This window comes from Clinocottus analis, unplaced genomic scaffold (assembly GCF_023055335.1).
Source record: "Clinocottus analis isolate CAN_PGR_092001 unplaced genomic scaffold, fCliAna1.0.p SCAF_9, whole genome shotgun sequence".
In the NCBI taxonomy this organism is placed as follows: domain Eukaryota; kingdom Metazoa; phylum Chordata; class Actinopteri; order Perciformes; family Cottidae; genus Clinocottus; species Clinocottus analis.
In genome coordinates this window covers 19,836,805-19,847,196 of record NW_027176251.1, presented here as the reverse complement: position 1 = coordinate 19,847,196, position 10,392 = coordinate 19,836,805, and positions in this window count along the sequence as shown.

Sequence of the window (10,392 nt, the reverse complement as noted above, 5' to 3'; positions counted from 1 at the left end):
TGGAAAATTACAGGTTTGAAGTATTGTTATGTGCAGTAGGGGCTCGATTAAAGCTTGTGTTAGTCTACAACCGAGTGGAGTCTTTTCCACACTTCTTCTAGTGATAATGTGGTGATGATATCTTCATGACACAATAAAGAAACTACAAGTTTTTGACCTGTGTTGTGTATCAACAAAGATTATTAAACTAATAATAGAGAGACTAATACATTTTAATCATGATAACCCCAAATAAGTCAATAAGTGTCTCCAAATATAGATCACTGAAGTGTAAACATTCTTCCTCTTCTTCTTCAAACATGCTGACTCTCTGTCAGGTTTTCAGCCTATATATTGCAATGTCCATATTTTTTTGATAATAGAAATGTATCTTTTTTTTTTAATCATGAAGATTTAGTTTGCCCCTTAATTCAATTATTATGACTTAACTTCTCTGCTGGTGGTGCTGCAAGTTATTTTCACGCTACGAGCAACACAAGCAACAAAATGGCCAGCGGCGTTATTACCGGAGTCACCGTTGAAAAGTTGCTTCAGCGCTCGTTGAAGTTGTAATTTCTTTAGATGAAACGAAACAGTGGCAGACAAAAACATTTTATTGGTTGATACTTCATTGACGTGTCATTAATTGGAGCACTGAAGACTTAGGCCTAGCTTAGCTTTGACTTGGAGCGAGTCACACAGCGGCTCGTGTCCAGGGCTAGAGTGTAGCTTCGTGTGAAGCTTTGTGTGTAGCTTTGTGTGTAGCTTCATGTGTAGCTTGTTGTGTAGCTTGTTGTGTAGCTTCATGTGCAGTTTCATGAGTAGCTTCATGTGTAGTTTCATGTGTAGCTTCATGTCAAACTTCATGTGTAGTTTCATGTGTAGCTTCATGTGTAGTTTCATGTGTAGTTTCATGTGTAGTTTCATGTGTAGTTTCATGTGTGGTTTCATGTGTAGTTTCATGTGTAGTTTCATGTCAAACTTCATGTGTAGCTTCATGTGTAGTTTCATGTGTAGCTTCCTGTGTAGTTTCATGTGTAGCTTCCTGTGTAGTTTCATGTGTAGCTTCATGTGTAGTTTCATGTGTAGTTTCATGTGTAGCTTCATGTGTAGCTTCATGTGTAGCTTCATGTGTAGTTTTATGTGTAGTTTCATGTGTAGCTTCCTGTGTAGTTTCATGTGTAGCTTCCTGTGTAGTTTCATGTGTAGCTTCATGTGTAGCTTCATGTGTAGTTTCATGTGTAGTTTCATGTGTAGTTTCATGTGTAGCTTCATGTGTAGTTTCATGTGTAGTTTCATGTGTAGCTTCCTGTGTAGTTTCATGTGTAGTTTCATGTGTAGTTTCATGTGTAGCTTCCTGTGTAGTTTCATGTGTAGCTTCCTGTGTAGTTTCATGTGTAGCTTCATGTGTAGTTTCATGTGTAGCTTCATGTGTAGCTTCATGTGTAGTTTCATGTGTAGCTTCATGTGTAGCTTCATGTGTAGTTTCATGTGTAGTTTTATGTGTAGCTTCATGTGTAGCTTCATGTGTAGCTTCATGTGTAGCTTCATGTGTAGTTTCATGTGTAGTTTTATGTGTAGTTTCATGTGTAGTTTCATGTGTAGTTTCATGTGTAGCTTCATGTGTAGCTTCATGTGTAGTTTTTTGTTTAGCTTCCACTGAAAACAACTTGCAGACCGCTGCTGCGTCGCTCATAGTGTGAACACCATCAGGTACTAAAGCACATTTCAGCATTTGGGGGTAAACATATAATTGTATGTGATATTTTGGCGAAACCTCGGAAAATAATCAGAAAATTGTGAAAATAAGAGCCAATTTAAAAAAAGAAAAGAACTGTGATGATCGTTTTACCTGAAATATACAGTTGAGGGTTTTAGATCAGGGCATCAAGATTAATTGCATGATTTCCATATAAGTGACATAATTACCAAATGGAAGGCGATCAATCCTCTTGGGGAGCGGAGGCACCATTAACAGTTGGCGCAGAGCTGCTGAAAAGTTTTTTTTGACACTAACCATAGGTTTAATATAACTCACCGTGGGCGCGTGATTACACTGATATGCACTATATCATAAGCCTCCCAAGCGTAGAAGAGACAGGCTCTCTTGTAATAAGTACATTGGAGTTGGAGCTTCTAAATATAAGCCATGATTGGATTGCTACTCTCTGCCTCAGCCCTGAGCGAGAGAAGTTTATGTTCGTCGGGGAAAGTGCGAGGCGCCCGGTGAGACCTGGTGTCCACCCACCAGTGACGACGACCTGCTTCCACCTGGGAGGGCCATTCAAGTTGGAGGCTCACGCTCGGAACGCACTTGAGTTGCATACAAATTGGCTTCAAACTTGATGTCTGCTTCAGGAGATAGGGTTTGCCAAGCCCAGCCTCCGTGTTACCCAAGCACAGGGTTCAGAGTCTGGGGAGCAATGCATTATCTGGAGGCATTAACCTGTGGGGCTGTGCTGGGGCTGGAAGCTGCTCTGTGTTTACACATATTCTGGGTTTGAGTTGAGGTTTTCTTGTAACATAGTTTTTCTTATCTAATTCTTACATACTGATGGTTACCTCATTGTGAGCTTTCCATATGGATTAGTTTAAAGTTTGGTCGGGTGAAAGGGACGCAAAGTATCTTCCTACAAAATACAGTCTTGTGCTCTATAGCCAGACTTTGTAATAATAGAGCAACCAGGGAGTGTTTTCACAGGTGAACATGAGGGGATCTGCAGTAGATGTCACTGTCTCTTACCATGCACTCAGTGATGTACTGGCAAACAATTGTTTTCTACGTTAACATATAGAATAATTCCTCATCACGATTTGTTCAGTTTCATGTGGTATTTGCATCGTCTCTGGTGGGAATGTATATTAATACTTGCCAACTTCTATAGTTGTAGTTTTAGTGCTGCAAACATTGTTTAGTTCAAAGGTAATCCAATCAAATATTTTTTAAAGTTTTAAAGACCACAGAAATGTAATATGACTTTTACATTACATCACCTTTTACATGACTAAATGACTAAACTATACATGACTAAATAAATGCATTTAATCCAAACATACGTACATAAATACACATTTAATGACAAATGTTTTTTGTGTGTGTGTGTGTGTGTGTGTGTGTGTGGCAGATTGTCGTGACTCTCACATAATGAATACATTAATGAAAAGGCGCTGACTACAGTCTTTGTTTGTGTGCTGAAAGGCCTCCTTTTCCCCACTTGTATGTGTGTAATATGTTCAGAATTTCTTGATGGCTACTGATTGGTTAACACATTGTTTTTTTGTATTGTGAAGTTTTCTTTATTGTGTCTGTAGAACCAATTTTAGGACCTGAACAGTGGTAATGGATAATAGCTCTGTGGCCTCACAAAGAAGGGTTCAGGGCATTATTGACGAGGTTGTTAATTTCATTTCAAATTTCCATGAAGGAGGGATAAGTAATCTCCTTTAAAAGGCACATGTTTGAACAACATGTTGAAAATAAATAAGGCTTCCAGATAAGACGGGCCTTTTCCAAATACCTCCAGCTTTGACGGTGAGGGTCGACGCTGCCGGCTTCAGGCGATCCATGAAGGAGACCGCTAACTGTAGCAGAGGCCGAGCGGACCACTCAGACCTGTCGGAGCGGCGACTCCTCTGCGCTCCTCGTGGGACCTGACTGTCCGGGCAGATGAACGACGTCCTCCCGCCAAAACTGTAACCTCTGAGCAGAGACAAAGTCGCTCCTCTGAGGAGAGAGCTCTTCATTAGCTGTATTTGCATGGATAGCTCTCTCTCTCTCTCTCTCTCTCTCTCTCTCTCTCTCTCTCTCTCTCTCTCTCTCTCTCTGTCGTCTTTTTTGGTGTCCTCTTTCCGTCCCCGATGAGACGAGGTGAATCATTTTTCACTATTATTCTGAAACACACATGGAACTAATGGAACAGATAAAAGCTAGAGAGGAACATATTGTCAAAGGGCTTAGTGGAAACAAATTACAGGACAGAGATGTTGTTTATTCACTAAATTAATGGAAATTGCTATCTAGTGCTGCAGTCTTTGCCCCCAGAAAACTTTTAGCCAGTGAAACTGGGCTGTGATTTGTCTGCACGAAACCTTAAATGGAGTCTCCCGTTAAAAAAAAAGACACACTGATATACCACAACAACAACAACAACTGCGGCAAAGCCTTGACAGCCCCCCCCCCCCTCTCCCTTCCCTCTCTCTCCACCACCACAAAGAAAATGGATTAAAGAAAGGATGAAATACAATGGTCAGAATCAGTTGTCTCAGTGTATCTCAGAATACAATTACAACAAATGGCTTCCACATTGTGCTTGTGCTTTCTTTCTTTCACTGCACTCGTCGAGTTCACATAATATGTGCTTTGCCTTGTAGAGAATCGCCTCCATTGCAGTTCAAAAACTGCAGCTGCCCCCGCGGCCTGGTTTCAATACAGTCCGCATAAAAGAAACAGCAGACATGCCCGGGGCTGTGGCTACTTCAATAGGATTCATTTCTTATAGTGTGTACCAACAAAGCAGGTGGACGTTCCAGAAGAATCACGGTCCGGATAGCCGTCTCACAGAACCCAAGTATTAAACGAGATCAAGGTTTGACATGTTGATGGAGCGAGATGAAAAGTCAGACCCTGAAGAGGGGCAGGACGGTCTGCATGGCGGCCCTTGGGGATCACCACATGTATTTCTGCGGAAAATATATGAAAATCAAAGCTTGTGCCCAAGTACAGCCTCACTGAGCAGCTCGTTATACGTTGTAACCTGTTGCATATCCGTTGACTGATCTTAAAATGCAGCTGGTGCTGTTCTTTTGTTCTGTCGGGTCCAATCAAAGCTTACTCTGCTGGACTCAGGCCTGCTTTTGTAGGTGGCTTAAAGATGTACACTGCAAAGTACTTTCCTTTTTCTTTCTTTTTTAGTTTTAAAGGGCAATAATATGCAACCTCCAATCAAATTGGTGAGACCCGGTTAGAATTACACTGAGGAGACTCCTCCTTCAGGAAGAGGAGGCGGGGGGTCAGCTCCAGGAGACGAAGACCCTCATTCAGCCGCTTTCTGGCGACTGGAATTCATCCAGCTTTAATCCCAGCGCTGGGGGTCTACCTCGGATCCCTAATCATGGGTTAGACACGGGTTTGCGCTGGATGAATGCTAGTTGCTTCAGCTAACTGCTAACTGAGGCACTCTCCCCACACACACACACACATACCGCTGTCCTCCTGGAGGGCGTGGTGTCATCCAGTGATGACAAAACTACAATGCAAAGTGTTTTATCGTAGCTGCCCAAAGAAAATGCTGCTCTATGATTTGGTCTGGATGCAAAAGCTTACCGTAGTGAACATTGAGTCTAACAGCTCTGGAGGCTCAACGTCTCACCGCCTCCCAACAAGCTGAAGTAAAGAAGCAGCAAGTGGAGAAAACTTGGAGTCGGAGTCTGTACTTGGACTCTTTTTCTCTAACCTTCAACGCATACATACGCGTGCAAACTCATACGTGCACACATGCAGACACAAACACAGGTATACACACACACACACACACACACACACACACACACACACACACACACACACACACACGCAGCCTTACCCAACTCCACTCTGCTCATGTGTGAAATGAGCAAGGGTCTTATCTCTTGGAAACACACCACTGAGCCAGAGGAGAAGTAGAAAGAGGGAGACACACAGCGGGAGAGGGGGGAGGAGAAAAAAGGAGGTAGAGAGGGGAGGTTGAGAGAGAGAGAGAGAGAGAGAGAGAGAGAGAGAGAGAGAGAGAGAGAGAGAGAGAGAGAGAGAGAGAGAGAGAGAGAGAGAGGCGTCACATGGTGTGCATGCTGATGACTGTGGACTTGGGAATCTGCTGCAGACTCTGGAGGTCTGAGCCGTTATCAACCTACTGCTCCTCTATTAGCCTGCACCTCTTTACTGACCTCAACAAGCACCCTGCCCCCCCCCCCCCCCCCACACACACACACACACACACACACGCACACACCTAAACTCTCTCTCATATCTCTAATGCTAATTATCATATCGTGGCGGAAACCTAATATCATCTTACATCTTTTTAATTTTTGTATTTGTTTCATCAATCAATGCTGTTGGTCTGAAGCCTTAATGATATTTAACCCATGCAGAATGAAGCAAACTGCTCTACACCCTTCTCAACAGCTGGGAGGACCTCTCCTCTGCGAGGAGCCTCGACTCTTCCTGTGGCCGTGCTCTTAGTGCAGCTCTGATGTTAACTTTGAGATTACAGATGGAGTGCTTGCTGAGCAGACTAGCATAGCCAGCTAACGATGTGACCTCAGCCACCGAGTGGCCCTTCTAAGCGTTGCCGTTCAGCAGACAGTAAGTTTGCAGTTTGTCCGCTCACACCGCCACTTCAGAAGGATCGAGTCCCGTCTGTGTGTGTTTGTGTATGTATCTACAGGTGCAGTGTGTTTTCCATTCTTCTTCTAAACTTGTTAAATACAGGTGAACTGCACCAGATGGACTTTTACTGCAGAGTGTTTGAGAGGAAGCTTCTGGTATCTCCTCCAAAAACGTCTTTTCTTGCCCACATTTCTACAAACATATGGACTCCCTTTGTCCTGCTCTCTCGTCTTCATCCCTCAACCTGACATGATTAGTCTTGAAATGCAAATGCTGTCACAGTAGTAGCATTAAAACGGAGAGCCGCAGGTCAGACGGACGGCTTCTCTGGGGTTTCGGTGTGGGACGGCTGATTAGTTCCTCTCTCGTAAACAAGATCTGAGGGACTGAAATCAGGGAACTCTCTGAAGCCCTCCCGGACCACCGGTGGTTTCCAAGGTGTGGTGGAAGCTGTGTGCTGGATCATTATCTCGTTGTTGTTGAAATATATCACAAACGGACTGGACTCGTGAGCCGTCGCACGCAAAGGTTCCTGTCTCCATCGCCTCCACCCAAACGAGATCCAGAATAATCCAGTTTTTCTTCCGTCACACGTCTTTTCTACTGCGCATGCTCCGAGACCTTTGTGTCGCACTCGAACGTGTGTGTTTCCCCCCGCTGTTTCCTGAGTGCCACATTCTGTTAACTTTCTGTTGACTCGAAGAAAAATCCACAATTGAAATTGGTTAAACAGACTTTAAAAAGACAGTAGACGCCCCGCTGAGGGACGTAATGAGCAGAATTAATTAAGGCGAGACATGGGAGTGAGGGAATGAGATGTCGCGCTGAAGAATCCAGAGGGGAACTGCTAAGTGAGCTCAGTGTGACTTCATGTTTCAATCAAAATAAAACCATTTTTTCCACTGTTATTTCCCTTTATGACGGACCTCCTTGCATTATACCTTTGCTCTCGGTTGCTAGATTGATAGTGGAGACATTTCTCACGGGACATGGCGTATGATGGAGAAGCAGTCCTTAAAGTGAGACAACAAATTACAACGTTTTCAGCTTCTGTGTCTCACAGCGCCGCACAGTTCCAGAGGGATTTCAGTTGGATCTTTTCCGTTTGATTGGGCCGATTTGAAAGAAGTCGACTTGGAGTTCAATTCACTTTATTTTGTATAGCCCAAAATTACAAATTTGCCTCGGAAGGCTTTACGATCTGCAACACGTACGACATCCCTGTCCCGGGACCTCACATCGGATCAGAAAAAACTCCCCCCAAAAAAAGCAGAGCAACAGAGGAGGATCCCTCTCCCCGGATGGACAGAAGCAATAGATGTCATGTGACCAGAATGAATAACATAACAGAGTTACAGCACATCACATGAATATGACAGAAACTATTTATATAATGAGTAGTATACGCATGGACTCCAAGCCATGTCAGCAGGAGGAGGTAGAGGAGGGGCATTAGCAGGGGGATGGAGGCGAGCAGGAGGCAGGAGCCAGGAGGCAAGAGGCAAGAGACAAGAGGCAAGAGGCAAGGAGCAGGACGCAGGAGGCAAGAGGCAAGAGGCAGGAGGCAAGAGGCAAGAGGCAAGAGGCAGGAGGCAGGAGGCAGGAGGCAGGAGGCAGGAGGCAAGAGGCAAGAGGCAAGAGGCAAGAGGCAAGAGGCAAGAGGCAAGAGGCAAGAGGCAGGAGGCAGGAGGCAGGAGGAAGGAGGAAGGAGGCAGGAGGGGAAATTGGCAAAGTCTCCCTTGAATGAATTAGACGTCCGCCACATTCTTTTTGGGAATGACAGCAAGGTTTTCGCCCGCTGATAACCGAACACACGTCTCTTCCTGTCTCTCTCCGTATCGCTCTGTCAGGTACCGCGAACCACAAGACGGTTAAACGCAGTTTCAGGGAACAGGTGTGGCGAGCTCGTCGACCAAAGTCTATTTGATTGGATGATTTCTTTGAAACGCCCCAGAGAGCGGAATGAGTCATCAAACATTGGACACCTTTTGACAGAAGAGAAAATTCATGGAGTTTATGTAGAAATACTCTTTCATATATTTGCCATATAACAAGAGAAAAAATGAACAATCAACACAGGTTTGAAACTGTATTTTTTAAAAGATACTTCACATTTTTAGAGGTATTATGAAAGTGAGTAATCAATAAAATGGCATATTTTCAAGGTACTGAATGCTGGCTGTGTTCCAGGTGCTGTGTTCAACAGATGAGGCCTGAGACCTGCAGGCGGATTGCTGCTATTTCTAAAGGATGGCGAGCCTCATTTTGATCCACAGATGACAGAGACTATAGTCAATGCGCCAGTCTGAGTCAGGAGCATGTGAAGAGGAGAATGCACTCTCATTTGCCAATACGAAATGCTTCAATTCCCCCTTCCCTGCTCACTGGATCATTGTCTACCTCTACATGACTATTGTCTTCTGCAGGGCCCTTCCTCCACCTGCTGGTGAATGAGAGGCATTGCAGTGTTCAACATGAGAGTCGCTGGAGCGCTGAGAAAAACTGGCGTGAAAAGGGAAACTCAGAATACATTCATGAAACATCCTGAAAGCATCCGGACCGCTCACGAGGCTCAGTGGACGGTTTGGTGGGAGTGAAAGGAGTGTGTGGTTCATATGCTGCAGCCTTCAGTCACCAGCCTCAACACCTATGGGAGCTTGTGTTGTCCAACATGAGGAAGGCTAAGTTGTATCACATGTACCCAAAAGGCAGTGGCTTGATGTAAAACCTGGAATCACAGCCCGACTCCCTCAGTCTGTCCGTCTGTCTCGTTGGGACTGGAGCGATAACACGAGGTCAGCTGGCACAAAGTACTGAGAACTGTCAAGTGCAACACATGTTGTTCATATTGTCAGTGGAGTTCTTGATAACATAGTTCATTCTGAAGCCATACATGTGCATCCACTTCATGTTTAGACCAAATTAAACAGCGATATTAATAAGTAGCACTGCTTTGGTATAACAGAACTCAAATATCATATTGAAAAGTAATACACACTATATATGTAGGGAAGCACTCTGGGTAAAGAGCTGTGTTGTTCTTATCTGAAACACCCCCACATGGCACTCATGATATTGGGAATACTGATTACAAAGCAACTAATATTATAATATAATATATGTTATATTATTATATATTATATAATATAATAATTTCCAACAAAAGTATCGAGCAGCAATCAATCAATCTTTCATTACAATCAAATGATTAGACGGGCTTATTACAGTCCTGCAACAGCTACATATCCAATATATAAATATATATATATATATTTTGTTTTTTTGCCAGAGCATTTGATTCATTGGTTTCTGTCAGAATGTAAAAAGAGTAAAAAACCCTGGCCTTTAATTTTATCCTGTTTAAAGTTAGGTTTTAGTTTTATTTGACTTTGGTCCCCCTGTGGAGAAAGCAGACTATTTATACCCGACTAGACTTTGCTGTTATGCCATAATTCCCTGCGTGGCTCAACGCAGCTTCCGCCTGCTATGTACATATTCACTGCAGCATTTCATTTGAGTGTTCTGAGTGTAAATTTTACGCAATAAATTGGACATTTGCAAAACAATGAAGCCAATGTCCATGGCATCTGCTCTACTGTCTGCTAACAATCCCACAATGCAATGTGTTGCGTTTTGGGGATGTGTAAATTACAGTCGTGTGACAGTAAGTGTCCAAAATCTCAATTTACCGCTCAGCCATGAGGTGAACGAGGGAGTGATTTTCGACACAGCTGAGAGGCGTCATTAGCCTCGCATGAGGCCATTGCATGGTTGACACACTGTAGTGTACGGCCATGGACATCTGTCTTTAGACTTTCTAAGGGAGCGCAAACTTCCTATTATAATTCATTTTTAATCTTTGGGGAAAATGATAGTTTCCGAGATAATGTCTTTTCCTAAATTACCGCCTACTTTAAAATGACAGACATTTGTGCCTCTGTGGAAAGGTGCTATCATCCAGACAGACTGCTCTGTGTTGTACGTTCCCACACTCACTCCGTCATTCAGACCATCAGCCCTCATTATCTCCCAGCGATCAGCCTCTC